Here is a 27,891-nt window from a genome sequence, read left to right on the forward strand (position 1 = left end):
GAAGATTTAATAGACTTACCAAATTTGGAACAACAACTGAATGATGAACAACAACAAATTTATGAAGAAGTCACAAAAAAAAATTATCATGGATTACTACATGAAAATAAAGAGTGCTCATGCACAGCATTTGAACCAATCAGAATGTATGTGAGTGGACAAGCTGGAACTGGAAAAAGTTTCTTAATTAAAGTAATTAGAAGCTACCTACAGAAAAAAACTGATTCAGCTTTGTCTTGTGTTGTTACTGCTCCAACTGGGTTAGCAGCATATAACATAAAAGGAATTACCTTACATCGTTTGCTAATGTTAGCAGTAGAGCATGAGAACAAAATAGAATACCACAAGCTAACAGGAGAAGCATGTTTTGAAGTCTCAAGACTGTTGAAGAAAATGAAAGTTCTCATTATTGATGAGGTAAGCATGGTGTCAAACTTAATGTTTGCCTTTGTGCATTTAAGAATGCAGCAAATTCTAAAGACAGACTATGACGTGTTATTTGGAGGAAAACATGTTCTAGTTATTGGGGATCTACTGCAGCTCACTCCAGTTAAAGGACAACCAGTATTTAATACTCTTACACATGAAGACACGAAAAAGTCGTTAGGAAGTATAGGTAATGTGAATATTTGGTCATACTTTGAGTACAAAGAACTCATTATCAATATGCGGCAAGCAAATGATGATGATTATGCAAGTATTCTCAAAGATATTAGAATTGGACTACTCACAGAACATGGCAGAAAAGCTTTACAGAGTCGATTGCTATGTAATTTGTTTCCAACAGAACAAATAGTTCCAGAGAAAATATATGAGAAAATTGCAGAAAAAAATACTGTAATCTGCTTAATGCCAACACTACATGAATGCTCTATATTCAATGAAGAACTTTTGAAATTGGAAAATGAAGAGATTATGAAAATGGAAGCCGTGGATAAAATACAGCATGAAGGAATAACTATTACATTGACAGGCAAATTGAAAACTAAATTGGATCCTCTAGAGAAAAACATATCGAAAACAGCTGGTTTAGAAAAGAATCTTTATGTATGTATGAACTGTCGAGTAATTTTAAGACGTAATTTGAATGTAGAAAAAGGTTTAGTGAATGGAGCTATGGGTAAAGTTGTGGGTTTTGTTACCAGAAAAAAGATGGAATTGAATTTTTAAAAATAAAATTTGATCAGATTGAAGAGGTTAAAGACATTAGTCGTTGTTCAGTTCGTTTTTTGCTTGTGAAAGACTTATATGTACATAGGAAGCAGTTTCCATTTTCTCTAGCATATGCTGTAACTATTCACAAATCTCAAGAATTAACTGTAGATAGTGCTTTTGTAAACATTGGATCTAGTGTGTTTAAAGAAGGTATGGCATATGTTGCTTTGTCACGAGTGAAAAATTATCTGGTTTATTCATGATAGACTTTGAAGACTCAAAAGTTAGTGCTGATGCAAATTGTGTAAAGGAGTATAATAGATTAAGAAGAAGCTATGCTCCTCATTTAGGTCAGTATCCTGTGTTTGAAAAACATGTTGTTTGTCGGAAAAGGAGAATTGAGAATATCTGTAATGAGGATGTACAGAAGAGAAAACAAAAGGAGAGTGATGTGATTGCAAGTAAAAAGAAAAAGGACAATGTTGAAGAGGTTGTTGGTTGTCATTTTGAAAATAGCTCTGGTGTCAACTGCTACGCTAATGTAGTGCTGAATGTTGTATTTTATCTTGAAAGTTTGCAAGAGCAGATAATACTAAATCATGAAAAAGATTTTGTTCTCTGCTGAGTTTCCTTTATGAGAAGCTGAGTAATGATGAAACTAAAATAGAAAGTGCTTCTGACGTTAGAAATCTTTTAGATGTATGTTCTGGATGTACACAGTTTACTGAAAATGTCCAGCAAGATGCACAGGAATTCTTAGTGTATATGCTTATGGTACTGGAAGATGAAGGGGTAGAAATAGAAAATATGTTTGGTCTCTCTTATAAATGGGAACATTGTTGTGAAAACTGTATGAACACATGCAGCACTAATGTTGATTCTGAAAGGTTCATCCATTTAACATTACCAGAGAGTAAATCAGTGACTTTTAGTAAATTAGTTAAAGATGCAAATCACAACATGGAATGTTCTCAATGTAAATCAGAAATGTTATCAACGTTATTTTTAAAGAAATATGGACAGTATATGATTTTAATGATGCAACGTTGTAGAGCTGATGGAACAAAATTGGACACTTTAATAAAGAAGTTTATAAGAAATCAATTATCAATATCAGGAAAGACTTTTGTTGCAGTTGCAATAATTTTCCATGATGGACCTTCTATAACTTCTGGTCATTACACAGTTTATCTAAAATGTGAAAAAGGCAGGACACTGTGTAATGATTCTCAATTGATTTTCAAGCAACGTTTGCCTGCAGAATTACCAAATTCCTACTTAATTTTTCTAAAACCAAAATTTTAGATACAAATTGCAGCATCTGAAGAAACCATTATTTCGATTTTATAGGATTACCATTGGACATTTCGCCTAAAAAGGGTTTAAAAATTACCATTTGGCCTCATGGAAAGGTAAATATTTCTATTGTGGACTTCTTTGACAGATATTATTTTGGTGTATGTGCTTAAGCAACAAGATTTACAGACGTTAATTATTGCAAATAGTTATTGTTCTTAGAAGATATTTTTAATATATATGTTACATTTCTATCAAGGTATGTTTTACTGAGGATAGATTCAAGGATTTTTTAAACAATCTTTCAGATTGTTTATTTTTTTGCCCGCTGTTAAGTGATGAATGCAATTGATATCACTATTTTCAGTGAAATTCAATATATTCTGAAAACAGCAAAAAAAAGGGCAAAAATTACTTTGTTAAATATGAAAATATGTGTACTGTATTCTAAAATGTATTGTTAAATATTACTACTTTTCTTGCAATTAAAAAAACCCATTTATTTCTAATTAAGTTATTTTGTTGGTCAGGTAAGTTTAAAATATCCGTATTTCTCACCCCTTCACTTTCATGCTCCCTTTTGTTCACTTCTCCTCACTCTGCTTTTCTCATTCCCCTTCTCTCTCTCTCTTCTTCCTTTACTGCTCTTTCATAACTCCCTCGCTCCTTCTCTACTACTCCCATAGGTTTACTGCCTCCATCACTATTTTTTCAACCATGTTTCTCTCCCTGTCTCCATATGTCTCAGTCATTCTAACTGCCTTACTGCTTCTCAGTTTCTTGCTCTCTGTCTCTGTTTCTGTCTCTCTCCTTTGTCTGTCTTACCCTTAATTTCCTTAATATCTCTGGGGCAGATTTACAAGCCCCCTGCGCCACCACTACGTCACTTTTTATGACGTACTGGTGGCGCAGGGGGCTCCTCCATATTTACAAGGAGAGGAAAAGCCACCCTGCGTGACTTTTCCTCTCCACGTAAATACAGCCACTTCACATGCAGCACTGTGCATTGAAGGGGCGTTCAATGGGTGTTGTTGTGGGTGTTCCCACACAACACCCATAGAACTAGACACATCTCCAGATTTACTAGAAATCGTAACTCTGGAGATGCGTGTGAATGCTACGCCACCCTAGAGGTGGCGTAGCGAGGCACAACGAGGAGAAATGTTTTCATTTCTCCTCGTTTTTTCCTCTTTTAGTGCGTGCTGCATGCTACAGCACGCATTGAAAGAGGAAAAAGCCTCTTGTGATTGTTTTTGTGAAGGAAGGTGTCCCTTCCTGCAGAAGAACAATCTCCCCACCACGCAGGCATCATTGCAGCATGGTGCAAGGGAGCCGGCGCATGGCTGCAGTTTGTGCGCCAGCGCAGGGGAAGCATAGAGATGCGACATATTCTTGTAAATATGTCGCATCTCTGTGCTTCGAAACTAACGCAGCACGGTGCAGCAAAATTACTTGCTGCATCGTGCTGCGTTAGTTTGTTATAAATCTGCCCCTCTGTTTCTACCACTCCTCCTCTCTCCATCACTCATTTTTAGGGGTGGGCAGAATTTGCGTAATTGCGTTACGCAAATCTCCGCGAAACGGTAAAAAATCTCCGCGAACACGCAGAAATTCCGCGAACACGCGGAATTGCTTGTTCACGATGCTTTTTTCCTGTTCACAATTGCTTTTTTGCGTGCTCAGGGAGAAATATCTCGCGAACACGCATTTTGAGAAAGCGAACAAGCAAATTCCGCAAATTCCGCGAGCGGAACAGAATTTACCGCCCAGGCCTACTCATTTTCCATCTATGTAAATTTTTTAACCTTCTCCGTTATTCTCCTTCCCTCACCTTTCCTAACTGTCACTATCCTTTACTCATAGTCACTCCTATTCTCCTACTTCACTTCCTCCTGTCTGTATTACACCCCTTCACCTTTTCGCATTCTTTCCTTCACTCTCCCTCACTCTGCTTTGCTCATTGAAATCCTGACTCCCTTTCTCTCACTCCAGTTTCCTAAATCCCTCCATCCCCTCACTCCCCATCTCTCACTTTCTCTTACCCCCTTTTTTAATCCTCATACCTGTTATCTCACCATCACTCCACTTCTCTTACTTTCAATCTTTTTACCCTGCTGTACATCATCCGCTTCGTCTGTTACTCCCTTTTCCTATCTCCGTCCCTTACTCCCCTTTTCTCACTCCCCCCTCCCTCTCTCTCCATTACTCACTGCCACTCCCTTACTCATTCACTCTTCTTACCTGCATCCTCTACCCTTAGTCCTTTTGTTGCAGTCAGTCTTTCACTTCCCTTTCATGAGTGATTATACTTTCCTTTTCTCACTCATTCTGTCAGTCCTTTCCTCCTCTTCACTCAGTCATTTCAATCATTTCAATCATTCATGTATACACTACACATTCATTCAATAAAATTACAACACAGTATATTAGGAATATAGCTCTTCTTGGAGAAGTGAAGTGAGTTCTGAAAAGAACTGGTTTTTTTGTCTTTTTTGTTTTGTATTTTTTTTTGTTTTTTAAGAATTTTGTATTTTTTTTGAATATTTTAAAGCAGCAAAAAAAACAGGGAATGAAAAACTGTTCAACAGGAACATTAAAAAAATTGGAAAAATTATAAGGTGGAGCATGTGTGCTGCTGTATTTTGTTCTCTATTAGGTTGATGCTGCTCTCACCATAACGGAGAACAACATTGCACACATTGCACCGTATATGAACCTTCTGGAACAGAGGGTGGATATTCAGAGGTCTTAAAGCAGGTGAATCTGCGGCCGCAGATGATGTGCTCGGCTAAGATCCTGGAGGGTTGTCTCTTGTGGCTCTTGTAGATTCACGGGCATAAGCCACAGGATGCACTTTTTGGAAATGCCTCATCATAGAGTAAATACTAAAGGAGTATTTTTTTTTGGATCTCCTCTAGAAAGGACAACTCCACAAACAGTGCAAGTGACTTTTGGGGCATTCACCTTCTTCTGCCCCTCTGGAAAAGTAAAGAACTTCCATATGAAAGAGTCCTTTTGTTTCCTCTGGGTTGGTGGCACAAAGGTCTCCTCTTCACTCTCTGTAGAAGTTTGCTGTTCTGCCATTCTCACATAGTGGAAAAGCTATTCAGCACTTTCTCCCAGTAAATAAGAAGAAATAATGAGGGGAGTGGGTGTGGTGTTTGAAGATTCTGGAACTAAAACTACTATGAACCAATGAAAAGTGTTGTTTCGTAATCACATGACTTGCCGTGCGCGCACCGTGCACGTACGCATGCGCACACGGAGCACGCACAGAGCACGCACGCATGCGCACACGGAGCACGCACGCATGCGCACACGGAGACGGTGCGCGCACGGTGTGCGCACCATTAAAAACCCTAAAAAACAAAAACAGTTTATAAGTTTATGGAAGATATTAACTATGCTGTTCAACTTTATCCAAATAAAAAAAAAAGAGCTGAGCCATTCCATATTACAGGATACAGTCAATCTATAACTATATATATAGGTAGTTTATTGTAAAATAAATATTTAAAAAGTATAATAATACATACATAAATTAGCATTTAAAAAACTTGCAAATTCAGTAAAAAAACCATAGGTTTCACACACGTTATAGTTAGGAATTAGCATTTAAAAAACCTTTGAAATTCACTGAAAAAACCATAGGTTTCACACACGTTATAGTTAGGAATTAGCATTTAAAAAACCTTGCAAATTCACTAAAAAAACCACAGGTTTCACACACGTTATAGTTAGGAATTTGCATTTAAAAAACCTTGAAAATTCAATGAAAAAACCATAGGTTTCACACATGTTATAGTTAGCTGGACATTTCGCTCGTACAAAACCATTGAAACTCCCCCGTTATAGTTAGTTCAGCTAACTATAACTCGCGCGCCCGCAATCCACTGCTGATGACGTCACATATTACATCACTCATGACATGGTCAGTGACAATACTCATGACATCACTGATGACATCTCAAATGACATCACTGATGACATCACTGATGACGTCATCCATGTGATAAATTACCACATCTTCTCACACCCTAATATAACCATTGATACACCGACTCAAAATTTCAGAGTTCCATTCTCAAAACCATACATACTCCAATACCAATAACTACATACCCACTTATTAACTCTTAGGTCTACATACACCTCCACTCATTCACCTGTACAGTCACTCATACTTACAGTCACTCCATACAAGACTATCATATGCATTTATACACCTATATAGACACTCACACACCACCAATCATCCATAGAGGTACTCTCACACCTAGTCAGTCATGCAAATAATCACACTCCCATTTACTCACCTATGCGGTTATACACACTCAAGTTCACTTACTCATAAAAATAGTATCACATTATCACGCTCTTATAGAATCATTGATACAAGCACACACTCATCCATACAGTCACTCTCACAATCACACACTCTCACATCTACCCACTTATATACTCTTACACGCATATATACTGCCTTTCACATATGTAGTTAGTCACAAATGTACCACTGAGATATACATTCAATCCCTAATACACACATACATACACTCACTCAACCATACAGTTCATCACAGATGCACTCTTAAAACCATGTACCCACTGAATCACCCACTCACACATCTAGTCACAGAGTAACACACACCCTACCCACACAAACACTCAGGAACCCATACAGATACTCAGACAAGCAATCAATAACTCATATAGACACTCATATAGCTATTCACAAAACCATGCAGCCACTTATACACCAACATACAGACACATTCAGACATTAATACAGTTTAGTCACTAGTCTGCAATAGGATACATTTAATAACTCACTTATAGAGTCCGTTACGCACCACAGAAAATCATCCATTTACACACTTGTACACCCACTTATTCTTCAACAGGCCTTTCCCTATATATATTAAACATATTAAAACTGTCCAGAAACACATACTTAATGGATGATGTCATCAGTGATGTCATCAGTGATGTGATTTGAGATGTCATCAGTGATGTCATGAGTGATGTCACTGACCATGTCATGAGTGATGTAATATGTGACGTCATCAGCAGTGGATTGCGGGCGCGCGAGTTATAGTTAGCTGAACTAACTATAACGGGGGAATTTCAATGGTTTTGTACGAGTGAAATGTCCAGCTTACTATAACATGTGTGAATCCTATGGTTTTTTCAGTGAATATATATATATATATATATATTATCTAATTAAAAACTACTGATCTTGGTTTCCCATACCTTAGGTAAGTATTGATTATGCTATTACCATTTTATCTTCTAAGTTTCCTGGATTCTCCTGTCCTATCCCCCTCCTTCCCTTATTTTATTGCCTTCTTAACTGTTCATCTATTTATATATCCATATATCTATATATTTTATTTAACCTCTAAGAGATTTCAAATCATATTTGCTTCTTATTAATCTAATTATTTATTTATTGTATAATGAGACTGAAGTCACTGTTTTTATTATGTAATTTTAACCCCTTCGATGCTCATGACGGAATGGTTCCGTCATGAGCATCGGTGCCCCTGTGCTCATGACGGAACCATTCCGTCATGAGGCCAGGGGCACGAAATACCTCTGCTGCAGACAGCAGAGGGATTTCTATTTCATTGCTTTGACCTTGGGAGCTAGGGAAGAGCTTCCCCAGCTCCCGAGGCCCCCTCCCTGGTTTCTGTGCAATGAAGATCAGCGCGCACGTCGCGCTGTCTTCATTGCATAGAAACCGAAACTGAAATGAGCCTTTAGGCTAATTTCAGTTTCACTTTGTATGTGCTCAGGGGGCTATCTCTGCCCCCCGGGCACATAGAAAGATGGGAGAGGTATCATTGGAAAGGGGAGAATCTCCCCTTTCCAATGGTACCCCTCCCCAAGCAGGGATCCACCCACTAGACACCAGGGTGGGGGGAGCGGCCCCTTAGGCAAGGGCTTTTGCTCCCCCAGAATATTTTGAGTGCCATTTAGTCTTTTTGTCCCCCCTGGGATTTTTTTTTTTTTTTGTAAATTGGGGTGGGGGCTGCCCAATATGGGCATGCCCATGCCCCCACCCACCCTCCGCAAAAATGACAGCCTTTCTGCTCCCCCTGGAGGGCAGATGGGGGCATTAGCCCCAAATCTGCCCCCCCTGGGGGCAGAAAGCCCACTATACGCCAGGGATTTTTTTTTTTTTGTAAATTGGGGTGGGGGCTGCCCATTATGGGCATGCCCATGCCCCCACCCACCCTCCACAAAAATGACAGCCTTTCTGCCCCCCTGGGGGGCAGATGGGGGCATTAGCCCCAAATCTGCCCCCCCGGGGGGCAGAAAGCCCACTATACGCCAGGGATTTTTTTTTTTGTAAATTGGGGTGGGGGCTGCCCAATATGGGCATGCCCATGCCCCCACCCACCCTCCACAAAAATGACAGCCTTTCAGCCCCCCCTGGGGGGCAGATGGGGGCATTAGCCCCAAATCTGCCCCCCCCCCCCGGGGGGGGCAAAAAGCCCAGTAGACACAAGGGATTTTTTAGGCAAATTTTAATTAGTGTGAGGGCATTGGCCTGCCCGTTTTGGGCAGCCCCCACCCTAATTAAAATTTGCCCAAAAACTCCTTGGTGTCTAGTGGACTTTCTGCCCCCCCTGCGGGCAGATGGGGGCATTAGCCCCAAATCTGCCATGCCAGGGGGGCAAAAAGCCCAATAGACGCCAGGGAGTTTTTTGGGGGCAAATTTGAATTAGGGTGGGGGCTCCCAAAACGGGCATGCCCATGCCCCCACCCCCAACCCCCGCAAAAATAACAGCATTCCTGCTCCCCTGGGGGGCAGATGGGGCAGTAGCCCCCAATCTGCCCCCCAGGGGGGCAAAAAGCCCACTAGATGCCAGGGAGTTTTTTGGCAAATTTTAATTAGGGTGGGGACATTGGCATGCCCGTTTTGGGCAGCCCCCAACCTAATAAAAATGTGCCCAATAACCTCCCTGGCATCTAATGGACTTTCTACCCCCCCCCCCCCACGGGGCAGAAGTCAGCTTTAGCCGCCAATCTGCCCCACCGGGGGGGCAAAAAGCCCACTAGATGCCAGGGATTTTTTTGGGGCAAATTTGTATTAGGGTGGAGGGTCCCAAAAAGGGCATGCCCATGCCCCTACCAAAATTACAGCCTTCCTGCCCCCCTGGGGGGCAGATGGGACAGTAGCCCCCAGTCTACCACCCCGGGGGGCAAAACATCCACTAGATGCCAGGGATTTTTTGGGGCAAATTTTAATTAGGGTGGGGGCATTGGCATACCCGTTTCGGGCAGCCCCCACCCTAATTAAAATTTTCCCCAAAAACTACCTGGCGTCTAGTGGACTTTCTGCGTCCCCTGGGGGGCAGATGGGGGTGTCAGCCCCCAATCTGCCCTGCCAGGGGGGCAAAATGCCCACTAGATGCCAGGGATTATTTTGGGGCAAATTTGAATTAGGTTGGGGTTTGCCTAAAACGGACATGCTCAGGCCCCCAACCCCTCCCTGCAAAAATTACAGCCTTTCTGCCCCCCGTGGGGGACAGATGGGGCAGTAGCCCCCAATCTGCCCCCCCGGGTGGCAAAAAGCCCATTAGATGCAAGGGCTTTTTTGGGCAAAATTTAATTAGGGTGGGGGCATTGGCATGCCCGTTTTGGGCAGCCCCCACCCTAATTAAAATGTGCCCCAAAAACTCCCTGGCGTCTAGTGGATTTTCTACCTCCCCTGGGGGGCAGATTGGGGCATCAGCCCTGAATCTGCCCTGTTGGGGGGTTAAAAGCCCACTAGACGCTAAGGATTATTTTGGGACAAATTTTAATTAGGTTGGGGGTTGCCCAAAACTGACATGCCCATGCCCCCACCCCCTCCCTGCAAAAGTTACAGACTTCCTGCCCCCTGTGGGGGACAGATTGGGCAGTAGCCCCCAATCTGCCCCCCTGGGGGGCAAAAAGCCCACTAGACGCCAGGGATTTTTCGGGGCAAATTTTAATTAGGGTGGGGGCATTGGCATGCCCGTTTTGGGCAACCGCCACCCTAATTAAAATTTACCCAAAAAACTCTCTGGCGCCTAGTGGACTTTCTGCTTCCCCTGGGGGGCAGATGGGGGCATTAGCCCCCAATCTGCCCCACCGGGGGGGGGGGGCAAAAAGCCCACTAGACGCCAGGGAGTGTTTTGGGGAAAATTTGAATTGGGGTGGGGGTTGCCCAAAACTGGCATGCCCGTGCCCCCACCCCCTCCCCGAAAAAATTACAGCCTTCCTGCCCCCCCCCGGGTGACAGATGGGGCAGTAGTCCCCTATCTGCCCCTCCGGGGGGCAAAAAGCCCACTAGACACCAGGGATTTCTCTAGGCAAATTTTAATTAGGGTGGGGGCATTGGCATGCCCGTTTTGAACAGCCCCCATCCTAATTAAAATTTAACCTAGAAAATCCCTGGCATCTAGTGGACCTTCTGCCCCCCGGGGGGGGCTGATGGGGCAGTAGTCCTCAATCTGCCCCCCTTGGGGGGCAAAAAGCCCACTAGACGCCAACGATTACGCTGGCTTTTTTATGTGTGGGGGTGGGGGCTGCCCAGAATGGGCATACCAATGCCCCCACCCCCAAAAAATAGCCAAAGTGTTTCTGCCCCCCTTGGGGGCATATCCGGGCAAGCCCCTCCCCCCGATGCCCCCCCGGGTGGCAGAAAGCCAACTGGGCACAGAGTTGTTTTTAGCAATATGCCTACCTGTGGATTTTGGGCCCTAGCGCAGCCGGCACATAGGTAAACCTACCAAACCCACACATTTCTGAAAACTAGACACCCGGCGGCTTCCAGGGAGGTATGGCTTGCGAGGATCCCCCAAAGTTTCCTTACCCAGAATCCCCTGCAAACCTCAATTTTAGCTGAAAAAATCCCTTTTTTCACACATTTTGGTGTGGGAAAGTTGTGGCATCACCGGGCTCACACAAATTTTGCACCACCCAGCGTTCCCCCAGGTCTCCCGGTAAAAATGGTGCCTCACTTGTGTGGGAGGCCCAAGTACCCGCAGCATGCAAGGGCCCAAAACGTAGTGAGGCGACATCAAAATGGCCTATCGCAAAACCACCTAGTTTTGCAAGGGGGGTCACTTGGGTTTTGGGTAGGGGTGGGCGGAATTGGCGGAAGGCACTTCCGCCAATTCTCGCGAGAATGCAAGCAATTTCCGCGATCACGCGATATTTCCGTGATCGCGGAAATTGGTGCTTCCGGCCTGCCGCTGCCGCCCGCTACAGGTTGCGGGTCCCTCGAGTCAGCTGTCCATCGTAGTGGGGGAAAGGGCGGAAGATGTTGCCCACCGCTGGTGTGTGGGGCGGGGCTTCCATGCAGTTCACATGCCGCCCGTGGGCCAGAGACGCCGCGGGCCAGAGACCGATCAGAGCAGCTGGTGTCAGGAACTACACGGGGATTGCGCGACAGGTAAGGACCGTCACCACAGCTAGTTTTTGACGGTCGATATGGGGAGAACAGCACACCTGCCCAGCCTCGACCTAGCTCCCGAATGTATTGTGCCGATGAATGCGTTACTGAATTTGAGCTTCAACTCGGGCACCTGCTTTATTTATATCTGCAAGTGCTTGGCCAGGCAACAATTTCCGTTCCCTCCCGGAAATTGCGACAATTCGGCATTTCCGCGTTCCGGTCGGAACGCGGAAATGTCGAATTGTCGCAATTTCCGGGAGCGGAACGGAAATTGTCGCCCACCCCTAGTTTTGGGCCCGGTGCTCGGTGGCCATCTAGGGAAACCTACCAAACCCATACATTTCTGAAAACTAGACACCCGGCGGCTTCCAGGGAGGTGTGGCTTGCATGGATCCCCCAACGTTTCCTTACCCAGAATCCCCTGCAAACCTCAATTTTAGCTGAAAAAATCACTTTTTTCACACATTTTGGTGTGGGAAAGTTGTGGCATCACCGGGCTCACACAAATTTTGCACCAGCCAGCGTTCCCCCAGGTCTCCCGGTAAAAATGGTACCTCACTTGTGTGGGAGGCCCAAGTACCCACGGCAGGCATGGGCTCAAAACGTTCTGAGGCGAAATCAACATTGTCTATCCAAAAAAGGTTTGGGCCCTTGCCTGCCGCGGGTACTTGGTTTTCAGAAATGCATGGGTTTGGTAGGTTTCCCTATGTGCCGGCAGAACTAGGGTTCAAAAACTACAGCTATTCACTTTGCCAAAAAAGGGTCATTTTTCACTGCAAAATTGAGGTGTGACCACGTTGCGTTTTGTGCCATTTCCTGTTGCGGGCACTAGGCCGACCCGCACAAGTGAGGTACCATTTTTCTCGTAGGACTTTGGGGAACGCGGGGTGGGTGGAAATTTGTGGATCCACGCAGATTCCAGAACTTTCCACCACAGAAATGTGGGGAAAATGTGTTTTTTTGTCAATTTTTTACGTTTGCAAGGGATTCTGGGTAACAGACCTTGGTGGGAGGCCCTCAAGTCACCCCATCCTGGATTCCCCTGGGTGTCTAGTTTTCAAAAATGTATAGGTTTGCTAGGTTTCCCTATGTGCCGGCAGGGCCAGGGTTAAAAAACTACAGCTAGTCACTTTGCCAAAAAAGGGTCATTTTTCACTGCAAAATTGAGGTGTGACCACGTTGCGTTTTGCGCTGTTTCCTGTCGCGGGCACTAAGCCAACCCGCACAAGTGAGGTACCATTTTTCTCGTAGGACTTTGGGGAACGCGGGGTGGGTGGAAATTTATGGATCCACGCAGATTCCAGATCTTTCCATCACAGAAATGTGGGGAAAATGTGTTTTTTTTGTCAATTTTTTACGTTTGCAAGGGATTCTGGGTAACAGACCATGGTGGGAGGCACTCAAGTCACCCCATCCTGGATTCCCCGGGGTGTCTAGTTTTCAAAAATGTATAGGTTTGCTAGGTTTCCCTAGGTGCCGGCAGGGCTAGGGTTCAAAAACTACAGCTAGTCACTTTGCCAAAAAAGGGTCATTGTCACTGCAAAATTGAGGTGTGACCACATTGCGTTTTGCGCCGTTTCCTGATGCGGGCACTAGGCCGACCCACACAAGTGAGGTACCATTTTTCTCGTAGGACTTTGGGGAACGCGGGGTGCGTGGAAATTTGTGGATCCACGCAGATTCCAGAACTTTCCACCACAGAAATGTTGGGAAAATGTGGTTTTTTTTGTCAATTTTTTACGTTTGCAAGGGATTCTGGGTAACAGATCATGGTGGGAGGCACTCAAGTCACCCCATCCTGGATTCCCCTGTGTGTCTAGTTTTCAAAAATGTATAGGTTTGCTAGGTTTCCCTAGGTGCCGGCAGGGCTAGGGTTAAAAAACTACAGCTAGTCACTTTGCCAAAAAAGGGTCATTTTTCACTGCAAAATTGAGGTGTGACCACGTTGCGTTTTGCGCCGTTTCCTGTCGCGGGCACTAGGCTGACCCGCACAAGTGAGGTACCATTTTTCTCATAGGACTTTGGGGAACGCGGGGTGGGTGGAAATTTGTGGATCCACGCAGATTCCAGAACTTTCCACCACAGAAATGTGGGGAAAATGTTTTTTTTTTGTCAATTTTTTACGTTTGCAAGGGATTCTGGGTAACAGACCATGGTGGGAGGCACTCAAGTCACCCCATCCTGGATTCCCCTGCGTGTCTAGTTTTAAAAAATGTATAGGTTTGCTAGGTTTCCCTAGGTGCCGGCAGGGCTAGGGTTAAAAAACTACAGCTAGTCACTTTGCCAAAAATGGGTCAATTTTCACTGCAAAATTGAGGTATGACCACGTTGCGTTTTGCGCCGTTTCCTGTCACGGGCACTAGGCCGACCCGCACAAGTGAGGTACCATTTGTCTCGTAGGACTTTGGGGAACGCGGGGTGGGTGGAAATTTGTGGATCCACGCAGATTCCAGAACTTTCCATCACAGAAATGTGGGGAAAATGTGCTTTTTTGTCAATTTTTTACGTTTGCAAGGGATTCTGGGTAACAGACCATGGTGGGAGGCACTCAAGTCACCCCATCCTGGATTCCCCTGGGTGTCTAGTTTTCAAAAATGTATAGGTTTGCTAGGTTTCCCTAGGTGCCGGCAGGGCTAGGATTAAAAAACTACAGCTAGTCACTTTGCCAAAAAAGGGTCATTTTTCACTGCAAAATTGAGGTGTGATCACGTTGCGTTTTGTGCCGTTTCCTGTCGCAGGCACTAGGCCGACCCGCACAAGTGAGGTACCATTTTTCTCGTAGGACTTTGGGGAACGAGGGGTGGGTGGAAATTTGTGGATCCACGCAGATTCCAGAACTTTCCACCACAGAAATGTGGGGAAAATGTTTTTTTTGTCATTTTTTTACGTTTGCAAGGGATTCTGGGTAGCAGACCATGGTGGGAGGCACTCAAGTCACCCCATCCTGGATTCCCCTGGGTGTCTAGTTTTCAAAAATGTATAGGTTTGCAAGGTTTCCCTAGGTGCCGACCGAGCTAGGGTTCAAAAACTACAGCTAGACTCTTCGCAAAAAATGTGTAAATTTTCTGTGTGAAAATGTGGTGTGTTCACCTTAGGTTTTGAGCCACTTCCTGTCGTGGGCACTATGCCTACCCACACAAGTGAGTTACCATTTTTATCGGGAGACTTAGGGTAGTTCAGATTTGTAAAGCAACTGGTATTACCTATTGATTGTTGATGCATTTCTCCCTTCAAAATGAAAGACATTGTGTAAAAAAAAAGTCATTTTGAAAAATGACCAATAATTGTCATGCAAGTATGAGTATTCCCAATTTCGAAAATGTGCAAATATACACTGTTTCTGAACTCTGTAATTTGTTCCCATTTCAGAAATACAATAGTGTCTTTCATACCAATTTTTCCATGTATACATTTTCACACTATAATTGCTATATACCCAGAACTAAAAAAAAAAACATTTCAAAATGCTGCTCAGTTTTTTACTCTGGGTTCGTTTGGCTCTTGGTGAACCTACAAGTCCTATATATCCCCACAACCAGGAAGGTCCAGTGGATGTAACGGTACATTGCTTTCTAAGAGATGTCATGATTAGAAGAATTTACAGGTGAAAACGTTGACTCAAAAGGCTGCTTTTTTCAACTAATTTTTGATTTTTCCTATATTTAACTGGTAGTTTCTATAAAGAAACCTTGATGGATCTACACAAATGACCCCTTGCTGAATTCAGAATTTTGTCTACTTTTCAAAAATGTATAGCTTTTCAGGATCCATTAATGTTTTTGTACCCATTTCTACCATTAACTGGAAGGAGGTTGAAAGCACAAAAAATAGCAAAAATAGGGTATGTCCCAGAAAAATGCCAAAACTGTGTAAAAAATGTTGGTTTTCTGACAAAATTCTGTCATTCCCAAAAAGCTGGAGAAATGGTGATTTCAGCCCCACAAACCCTTTTTTGATACCATTTGCAGAGAAAAACCCAGAAGCTTTCATTTGCAGCCCGTTTTTCCCATTTTTCACAAAAAAAACAACATTTTGCTGTATTTTGACTAATTTCTGGGAACCCTCTAGGAGAATCCACAAACCCTGGGTACCTTTAGAATCCCCAAGATGTTGGAAGAAAAGGACGCAAATTTGGCGTGGATACCTAATGTGGTCAAAAAGTTACAGGGGCCTAAGCACGCACTACCCCAAATAGCCCAAAAAAGGCTTAGCACAGGAGGGGAAAAGGCCTAGCAGCGAAGGGGTTAAGCAACATTTTAATAAAGAATTACAAAATAAAAAGATCTATTGCACCTGGTTTGTGAATTGTGAAAACCTATTGAAGTACATCCAAATGTAGTCCTAAAGCTCCGCCCATTTTTTTACACTTATTTTAATGAATCAGACCCATAGTGCTCTCTTTTCCCAATCTAAAACATGCCAAAGAAATGTTAACATGTTTTTCATATATTAAGTCTTTGCACAGTTTTCATCATGCTGCCTCGAAGCTGCTTCACAGATCTAGGGGCATATGTATCAAACGATTTTGTATTCGCAAACGCTGCGATTCCTAAAAAAACAGCGTTTGCGAATACAAAATCGCAAAAGGCGATGTATGAGCCATTTTCGCATCGCATTATTAAGGAATCGCTAATTTTGCGATTCCTTAATTTTGCGTAAGCATTTAAGGAATCTCAAATTGCGATTCCTTAAATGCTATGTTACAAGCACCCAAGTTGTGCAATTTCTCCTTAAGAAATCGCAAATTACCACCAACTTCAAGTTGGTGGTAATTTGCGATTTCTTTGAAAAATGCACTTTTTGGCATTTTTCCAATTGCCATGTGGCACACATACATGCCCTTAGGGCATGTATGTGCGCCATATGCGCACACATGCTCATTTCACGGGTGCATCAGGGTGTCCTTATGACAAGCTTGCACCCTTGCAATTATTCTTAATTTGCGACTCTCTAATTGCGAATCGCAAATTGAGAATGACTTCCCATTTATTCCTATGGGCCTCCTGGCCCATAGGAATGAATGGGAAGGTATTCCTTAATTGCGATTTTGCAATTTGCTAATCGCAATTAAGGAATAACAAGAAATCGCAAAATATTTGCGAATTTTTAAATACATCCCGTTTTGCGATTCTCAAATAGCGATTCTCAATAAATCGCTATTTGAAAATCGCAATAACGGAATTTGATGCATATGCCCCCTAATTCCTTCAGAATACTGACTCTAAATCCCTTCTGTGGTACCTGTTCCAATCTCTTACGGAGATTGCTTAACCTCATCAGGGATGTTACTGGTTTATTTATTGAGCTGATGACCCAAGCAAGTATTGCATCTCTACATATGCATATACAATCAGAATTCACTCCATCAGCCCACATTGCAAAAAATGTGGTTCTCAACCATGTACACAAGCACAATATCAATGTTTCAATAAAGGGTAACACCAAGACCACATGTGGCCCCTGAACATCCCCCACCCCACCCTACCGCCCCGCAGCACTCCCTCGAGGAGTCACCACTGTGTGCTGCATTGGGTAAAATGGAGAGATCAGGACAGTGCTGTATTTACAAATATATATTACTGCTGCTCTCTTCCCAGGCACAGCATCAGGCTGCATAAAGCCATACATGCACATTTATACTACGGCGCAAAAGTGCCTATATGAGTCCATCATTGGATTGTTCCAGAAGCTTAATCTTCCAGCACAAAATACTATGCATAGACTTACTTGGAAAATGTTCCCACTTTATACGCATGTGGTACAGCGCATCACACAGGCAAAGTTAGAATAGTTTGGAGACAAGAAAACTTGTTTCCTTTTTGCTCCTGCCACAAAAGGCATCATTTGCAGGTGCAAAGCCCTGTCCACAAATGTTAGTAGATAGGGCTTTGCATCAAAAACCATGGGTGGTTTCACGGCAACGCCCTTGTACCACTGGTGGGACTCTTTCTTGACACAAAGTTACATAACGCAGTGCACTTTGCATCAACAGAAAGTGTTGCTAAATCTGGATCTTAGTGTTTTTCAAAGAATTACATTTTTCGGCCACAGATGATGGCGATCTAACATGTGGCCATCGTTTCTGGCGTTCAATAAAAAAGATGACCCAATCTGAGGTATTTAAGCTAATCATTTCTATGATGAAGGTAAATCAATCTCTGTGTGTGTCTGAATCCTGATTCTAACCTTTATGTGAATGCACCAACATTAAATGAATGATTGACAAGACATTCCCTGTTTTCGCTGTGCACATTTTATACATACGGGCAGTGCTTTAAATGGGAAAAAATAAGTGCAGGTACTCATTACAATGAGCTAGAGGTGTAGTGAGGGGGCTGGGCTAGGGGCGGGGCTAAGTGCAAGACATGATGATATTTAGCAACTTCTATATTAGTTGCAGCACATACCAAAACACATGAGAAATGTGTTTATATAAACAAAGCAGGTTAACTCTTTACACAAAATGAAAGAGAAATGGGATAATATGCTAAAGTTTCCTTTTTTTTTTACCATAGTTGCACCTTCTTAATGTCATACTGTTAATTGCTGTTTGGCACAATACTATATATTTTTGAGCCCGCGAGCAGGAAGAAACTGAAAATACCCCCACATTGAACCAAAGCTCTTATGGCACCAAACAAATGAAGCAACTCATCATGACTCTCCCCAGAAGATATCTCTTGTCTCTTCCATCGATTATCCATTCCTCCTACCATTTACCTGATGATATCCACCATTTAACCTTTATCAATCATTCAGTTTTTCACCATTCCGTCTATCCACCCTTCATATCCAAACCTATCCATCCATCCATCCATCTCCAAACCTATCCATTCATCCTTTCACTCATCCATATCTTTATCCACTCTTTCCCTCATCTATCAATCCTTTTTCTCATCCATCCATCAACCCTTTTACTCTTTTATTCCATCCACCCTTTCACTCATCCATCCTCCCTACCTTTCATTCATCATTCCAATCTTTCACTTATCCACACATCATCCACCCTTTTATCCAACCATCCACCCTCTTTCACCCATGCATGCTTTCACTCATCCAACCATCTATTCATCCATCCATCCATCTATACATCCACCCTTGCTCACTCATCCATCCACTCACTCACCCACCCTCCTTTTTACATTATTTATGAATCTTTGTCACCGGGCAGACATGTACAAACAAAGCGCCACCCATTTTCTTTAAAATACCTACTGAGAGTGTCTGGATTCTCTCTCTCTTTCTCTCACTAAGGGGCATATCAACAAGGGCTTTATCTCTGCTTTTTTGGCTTTAAAATCCAAAAAAGCAGAGATAAAACTAGCGCCCTATCAACAACAGGGTGCTAACACGCAAATTTGCATGTTAGCACCCATTTACTCTACGCTTCCCCTTGCATCTCTAATGAGATGCAAAGGGGGCGTTCCAGAGTAAAATAATAGGAGAAATGTCGCTAAGCGACATTTCTCCTATTATCAAGAATGTCGCTAACCCTGTTAGAGACACAAAAAGCAGCGCTAACCGCGGTTAACGCTGCTTTTTTACGTCTGCTAATTTTCAGACTTAGCCATGATATCCTATGGAAGGAGGATATCATGGCTAAGTTTGCCTGTCCCTATCAACAAGGTAATGTGAGATTATCGCTGGGTTTCCAGCGATAATCTCACGTTAGCCTGTTAGCGTGTAGATTTTTATTGCTATTGAGATAAGCGTTGCTAATAGCACGCTATCTCAGCGATAAAAATTCACGCTAGCCGGCGATAATTATCCTAGCGCTAAGTGCGCTGAGCGATAATTATCGCCGGTTGTTGTTGATATGCCCCTTGTTTTCTTACAAAAACAGGCATACACACAAATATATCAGACACACAAAAACCTAATGTAGATGAAAGCCATCTTTTCTCCTCACCTACCATGGCTTTTTTAATTGCCACCAGGGCCGGACTGGCCGTAGCCTGATTGCCACTGCCAGGGCACTGACATGATTCCTGTGCTCGCGGGAATGCACAGGATAGTGTGAATATGATTGACAGCACAGGGCCTGAATGGACCCTGCTTTGTCAAGCACAGCGTGATGGTGAGCACCGGACATTATTCAAATGAACGCTGCTGAATAGCTCAGCTGGGGCTCAGATCGGGGGCTACAGAAGCGGCGCCTTGGCTGCCAGAGACACGTTCCAATCTTGCTCACCAGCACAGGTAATGAACATACCTCTCATGAGTACCGGTACTGTCCATGGCAGTAGAGAAGTGCCGGTACTCAGTACCGGTGAGTACAGGCCCATTTAAAGCACTGTATACTGGGGTTAATATACGAGCCCCATGCGCCGCCGTTATCTCGCTTTTTATGTGATAAAAAATGACAGACCTGGCGCGCAAGGGGCATGTAAATTAGCCCCATGGTAACTAATAAAGATAGAAAAGTGTGCTGTTGGGTTGATCATTGCAAACTGGGCATCAGTCTTCTGGTCTTCTTCCTTTAATCTAAATGAGAGGAAATCACAATTGCAGCAAGAATGCTGCACAGGCTTTTGCCACAGTAAAGTTGTTGTTTTTGTTTTAATGTCTGGTTGGTAACTTTCCCTTTTCCTAGTGTAAACGTTCAAGGGACAGTGTACACAAGTCCCAAACTCTGGCTGACGCAGGCGCAGATATAAAGCTAACTGTTTCTTTTGTTACGTCGTGCTTCTTTTCACAGTTCCCTTTTGCTGCAGTAAAAGGTATGCGTAAATTACGTACCCTAATAACATGTGATATTATGATAATCTACAAATTAGTACCACGTGACCTGTGTATGTAATCTGGTTCTAAATGTTGAAAATGATAATGTGTGTAAAAACTGGATGTTCCATATTCTTGGGTCACAAATGAAAAAGAATTAGGGCGAGATGTATGACCACTGCATTTTGCGACTCACAAATTGCGCTCAATTGCGAGTTGCAATTTGGGAGTCGCAAAATGCCATGCACAACACTGTCTGAGACACTGTTTGCGATTCCCAATGTGGTCGCAGATTGCATGCCTCCTCCATATTCATGAGGCACTCAATTTGCGACCCCATTAGGAATGGCTGGCATTCCCAGGTATGGTGGCCTCCATGTCTGGGACTGCTTTTAAATATAGGATTTTTTTTTTTTTAATGCTGCCCGTTTTCTTTAAAGGAAAAACAGGTTGCATTTAAGAAAAGAAAAATGAAACGTTTGCGTTTAATTTTTTACGGGCAGGTAGTGGTCCCTGGTACCCCTTCCATTTTGGGAGTGCTTTACCACCCTGTTGCAGAGGGCGGGAAAATGCGATTGGTTTGCGACCGCAATTGCGATCGCAAAATATTCTTACATAGGGTAGCGAGCCGTTATTAGGAAGGGGCGATGCCCTTGGAACGCCCCTTCCTAATAGTGAGTCGCAAATACTATTTAGTGAGTCGCAAATAAATTGCAACTCGCTAAATAGGGTTTGTACATGGCCCAATAGTATTTTGCATGCGCGTCCAAGTCGCATACCCGTTTGTGCATGCAAAATAGAGTTGTACATCTGTTAGGGATGGACGTACAGTAATATTGTGAGAGTTCAATGTAGGCATGTCAGGAGTTTGTGTAGGGCTACGGGCTGCTCGCAGGAAAAGGATCTTTTTTTAACTTTAAATGTTTTGCAGGTTAAAGGAAACCAAGATAGAGCCAGCGTCTGGTACCAAGTTGTATTAGCTGCCTGGTTATTAATAAACAGTGCAAGCTTCTGTTAAAAGCTATAAATAGCTGTTGCAATGCTGGTGGGGGTTCTTGAAAAGCGGTGACCTGGGGAATAATGCCCTTTTGCCCCCACTCCCCGCCCCTAGCACTAAACCAGTATCTATTTATATTTAGTATGTGCTCAGAAAGGGTGGTAAATAGGTGCATTAATTCCCATTGTAAAGAGAACATTGGGCAGACAAACTGGGTCTACATGATTATTTCTCGTGCCAGGGAGATTAACATGGAATGGCCACATTTAATTCCGGAGATATGAAGCCATATTAAATATGCATGTGATAGCACACAGAGATTACACGTCACTAGTGGTTGGGGCAAGGCACAATGTGGTGTCACTTTTCAACTCAGAATAAAGTGTGCACCTTAATTTTTCTCCTTTTTGCTTCCGGTTAAAGAGGATGTTGTCTTTTCTCTCGGAAATTGGGCGATGCAGTCTTCTCACACCCACTCTTGCTTCTGCCCGAATGTGATTGCAGGAAAAACTTACATGTGGGATCGAGGAATACTGTGGTGAATGAGGGACAGTGTTTTAGTTGTGCTTCGTCAATTTAATTTTTAAGTATCCACAAGATATTTGTTAATTGGTCTGGACTGGGAATCATTTTCTTTCTTGGGTTTTTATACTGCTAATCAAGGACCAACATCTTCGGAACTTAATACTGAGCAAAACTTTGCATTTTCTCAGCTGAAATGTAAATATTAGTAAAGAAAGAGGAGGGAAGCATGTTCATGAAAAGAGCAAGTGTCACGTCCTGAAGAGAGTTGAAGTCACGAAATAAAATACTGATGAAAAATATGTATTTACAGAGAAAATTCGTTCCATTAAAAGGTTTACTTAAGTGACATCCATTGTGTTGCTGAAAGTGTAGCAGGCCAAGTGTAGTTGTTAGTGAGGAAATAGATCGACAATTTCTTTAAACCAATTTGAGGTACAGTGATAAGAAATGATTACCCACTTAAAGTAGAAAACAATATATACAGGAAAAAAAAATCATATGCGCGCCCTGCTAAAAGGGGAAAAAGACACATCTTAAACATGTCCCTGCTGTATTTTAACATAATAATTCCAAGAAATCCAACCGGCACAGCATTTATCTATAAGAAAAGAAAAGGCCCATGCTTTTATCTAACAATGGCGTCTCCAAATTACAATAAGAAGTAGCGCATTAATGAGAGTTGAAGATTCGTCCCATCTAATGACTCATCAAGCAAAATGGCATTCTGTGCCCATGTCATGAAATGTACATGATTATCAGAGTGGCATAAGAGCCAGGCAGGATGGGAAGCTAACAACGAAATTGCTGAACAGGGCATAGTTGATCAGGGAGAGAAACAAGGGCTCACTATTTCAGCTTGGGGTAAGCTTATAATTCAAAGTTATACCTAACAGTGAAGGAGTGCTTAGCCCTTCTGGGTGGCTATTTCCTGACAGACAATGGACTTTCAGTAGGAGATGAGGACCCGAGGCAGAGCTCTTGCATTAGCACATAGAACATACCCAATCAGAGAACCATTATTGCTAATAGGCGCCCTAATTAACAGAGCACATCATTTTCTTACCTATTTTATTCCTAAATCGCGAACTGCCACAGGAAGAATAGACCAATTTGATGCTTTTATAATAGTGTTTAGTTGTTTAATGTCCACTGCAAAAAAGCAATTAGATATAAGGATTCATGTTCCTTCGTTCCTTGGTCCATTCATTAAGTATATATTAACTATGCTAATGAATGAGATGGCATAAGTGCCACAGGCAGAAGATCAAAAGAGCATTATTGTGTTGTAGTTTTTGCTTTATTAATTCAGAGATAAATTTTATTAGACGTACAGATTGGTATCATGTTCATGTGATATAATTCTATGGAACGACAAGGTCAAATTCCTCATAGATTGCACTATAGGTCCCATTGGGTAAGGACAGGTCACTGAGTCAAAAGGGGTATAGGACTTACAGGGATAAACTTCACCAAATAGTTTCCAGAGTCGAAAAACACATTTGTACAACACAGATCAATGACAGAACCCATGCTTACTGCAAGTGAAAATAACAGAAACATAACAAAATCCAGGCACAATGACACAACCTTTAACACATTATTTACAAAACATTACCCAACAAGTGTTTGCCAAAAAAGATTGTCGCATCGGGCGCCACCAGCGCTAAAGCCAGCCAGCATAGAACACAAAACCATCTTGAACAGACAACAACAAACAGCAAAACTAAGGAGTTTATTTATGAGAGCCCTCCGTCACTTTTGCACCACATAAGTGTTACATGCATGACGCAGAGCTCTCAATCCAATTTATGAAGCCAGGCAAAGCCACCCTGCATGACTTTGAGTGGCCTCATAAATCTTGAGTAAGGCAACGCAGCGCAAATCGCCATGTCGCCATACTTTGCACCCGGGAGGAGTTCCATGGGAATTGCAGTGGATTTTCCCATGCAACACTCATGTATTTTGACACTGCACCAGATTAAAAAAATCAGCTAAACCTGGGGAAGCGCCAAATCTGTACACCTCCTGAGGTGAGACGTAACAAGGAGAAATATCTCTATTTCTCATCGTTTTTTCCTCTTTCTATGTATGCTGCATTCTGCAGCACACATAGAAAGTAGTGAAAAATGCCTCTTAGAATTGTTTTTGTGCAGAAAGGTGCCCCTTTCTAAACAAAAACAATTAGGCATGCAACAGAAGCACCCTTGCACCATGCTGCAAGGGTGCCTACATTGGTGCTAGGCTGCCAAAAAGGCACCAGCACAGGGAGAAAGGACAGGAATACACTGTAGTGCATAAATATGGTGCATTCTTGCCCTTTCACTTTGGAGTAGGGCAGTGCAGCAAGGTGTCTTGCTGCAATGCCCTGCGCCAACATTCTGTAAATTAGGGTCTACAAGTACAAGCCCAAGCACAGACTCATCACCCCATGTAAATGACATTTCCAAAACGATGTACCTGCAGTCACACCACTGTATTTCTACCAAATGAAAACATACACACCATTCTCACATATCCTCTTGCATGTATGCACAGACACCCAGAAGGTCAACAAACTGCACATACATATACACAGTCAGACCAATCCCCATAGTTTGGGACAAACACAAATACACACAAACACTCCCCATATCCAACACCCAAAGATCAAAGAGAGCCGGTGGAGCCATCATTTTAGACCTTCATTGCTGTGGATAGTTTATTACTACCCCTGAAACAAATAATATGGTTGCTAACAAAATATCAACAGATTACAACCATCACCAACCTTCCCATAATGACACCAGACCTGTTAGATGATAAATATGTCATATAGATGTAGAAGAACAACAGTACACATTACATTTTGAAAAAAGAAGTGTAATGGCAGTGGACGCAACACAGCCCCTGCCCTGTGAAAATAGACTCACCAATATGCAGGACAGCGCCCCAAGATGAGGAAAAGGGTGATCTGTAGTAGCCTAGAATGTAGAAGTAGCAGTAGAGTCCAATTCCATTAAGCTGACCAACTTGCCCTCGTGTTCTTTAGTGGCAGCACCTCTACTTCATTTGAAACTTCATATTAGATAAGCAGAAAAGTCAACATAGAAGACACTTGGGGCCGTATTATACATGCTGCACATTTTTCTTTATTGCGCTGGGCGCATCTTTTAAAAGGTGCGCCCGGCGCAATGAAGGAAATTGCGCCATATTATTATGAATGTGCTGCCCCAAGGGCACGAACTCGCTGTCATGACCCAGTTGTCTTGTTCCACCGCTTACTCCTGTTATTGTCACTAGTGTGTCCCCCTCCCCTATTAAGACATTACTTAGAGTAGGATTTCTCTAATAGCAACGGTAGTGTACATGCAAGTAGGTCTTTGTTTTTTTCACAAGTGCTTTTGTTGTACCTATGAAGGCTCTTGACCTTTAAAAGAATAACAAGATCTTATGAGACAATCATGTCTTTACACATGTTATTGTATGGGCCACCGGTTCCCTACACTGGCAGTAGGTGCTGATGACCCACTAACTGTTTCCTGCCAGTAATTACTGATGATTCACTGATTGTTTCCTGCTGGTAATTGCCAATAACTCACTGATTGGTAATTACTGATGACTCCCTGATTGGTTCCTGCCTGCCCCAATCTAATTTCCGATGACTCATGGGCACCGAATCTGCACCTACTATCTTTTTAAACCCCTCAGGCTCTGGAACGAGCAGTTGGCCTCGTCACTCAAACCCAATTAACTGTGCTCCGGACTTCTGCTTCAAATGCTGGTCACCTTCTCGCAGCAGCCTCCGTTCTTCTCATTGCAGCAACTCCAGTTGTCTTGCTTGTCACCTAACCCAGCTCGACATCTTCCAGGCCCGATGACAAACCCTCAGGTCTTGGACCTTCTTCCAGCTGCGCTCCTCGTCCCCATGCAGACTCAATCTTCCCACAGACAAAGGAGGAATGAAGAAACAAGAATAACACACCACAGAATCGCCACCTGATGATCAGACCTCAATCGAAGTTCAGGTAAAGCTATCCCTTTTCTAAAGGCAGGAGCAATAAGAGCAGCGCAAGAGTTGGAAATATTGTAATGAAAGACGCGAAAGGACAGTTCATGAGTTTTGGGAATCGTTTTTAAATCGTAAGAAACAGATAGATAAATGGACTCAAGTGTATCACATCTTGCATACACTCCTCGAAGTGTTTATCTCTCATATTCATTTTTGAAAAAGACATCTTTATGCTTATTAGACAAAACTTAATCTAAGGATTTGTTAAGACAGTTTCATTGTAAATATAAAGAACTCTGGATTCAAGGAAACCCAAGTTGGGTTTGGACCAAGGCTGAACCTTTTGCTAAATCAGCTAAAAGAACTCTGTTTCACATTAGGCAATGACATCTCCAAGGACTGTTTTAAAAGCGTAATCAATTATTCAGTTAGGAAAAGTAATTACTCAATATCTGTTTTTGATTAACAATTGTGTATTAACATAACTTGTTCTTTACGGAGGTCAAGAGCATCACCCTTCAGCCAAGGCTGTCTAGTGTCCTGAGAGATGTTCAAAGCCTGTGTGACTTGTTTCTTTGTTTGTCTCTTATTGCCCCTTCCCCTTTGAAACTTTCACTGGGAAAGAGTGAATACAATACATTGCTACCAAAGAAAGATTCTTATCGGGAGTCGGGGTACAATGTCACCCCATCGGTACTTCTTGGTGTTCAGGTGAGTGGCTCTTGACACTCCTGCTGCCTTGGGAAAAATGGAGTGCCTGCCTTGACGCTGCTCCATGATTTTACAGTGTAGGTGGCAATCCGCCTCCATTTTGAAGAGGGGATGGAGATCCCCTTGCAGTGAGTGACTGTACATGCCTGTAAGGGGATGTCTGGGGGTCCATGGAACCCCTTTCTCCCCTCCTGACGGCTTCCACCATGGGACCCACTGACACTGTGCCACCTTTTAAGTGGTGCACTGTCAGTGCACCTCCTGAGAGCTTCTTTGCCTCTGCACCCGTGCCTGTAATACTGCGTGGGCACAGAGAGGAATTCCCTAATTTGCCTGGGGCACACCACCATGCAATTGAGGAAATGCCCCCTGAAGACCGTGTTGGTGTTTTATGTGCGGCAGCATTATCGTTATTACAGAAGGGGCCGAACAAGCATCTGCGGCCCCTTCTTTAATACTAAAGAGCCCTGGGAGGGGCACGAAGTGGACACAAATGCCCATTGTGCCCCCAGGGTTCTTGTATAATACTACCCCAGATCTTCAAGCAAGATGCAGCCACATCCAGCGGAAATCACTGCCTCTGCTTTCACAAAAGTGCCACCATGAAAGCAATTTAAATAATTCTTTATTGACTTTGAAAACAGGCTCATGGCCCTTATCAGTCCCTGATAATAGAGGCACATATTGATTAGCGGTGTAGTTGCTGGATGTGGCTGTTACATTAACAGGTCCGCAAAAGCACATTCCCAAGGTACAAGAACATTGCCATTAACTAAATATTTTATGTTTTAAATTATTAATTGATTTCAATGTTTTAGAAATTTTTTAATAAATGTTATAGAATAATTAATCATGTTTTATAAGGGTTTGTTTACTTACTTAAGTAGTTGGTTCTGAATTGTGAATTTTATTATATTATTTTTATTTATTATTTTTATTTAGTTTATATCCATTTATTTACTAGTTCATGAAATTTTTTTGAATGTATTTTTGTAGGTTTTTATTATGTGTTTAGTATTGGCTTTTTGAAAATATTTATATATTGATTATCATTTTTTGTAA

The sequence above is a fragment of the Triturus cristatus genome, chromosome 5_1 (assembly GCF_964204655.1).
Source record: "Triturus cristatus chromosome 5_1, aTriCri1.1, whole genome shotgun sequence".
Lineage (NCBI taxonomy): Eukaryota > Metazoa > Chordata > Amphibia > Caudata > Salamandridae > Triturus > Triturus cristatus.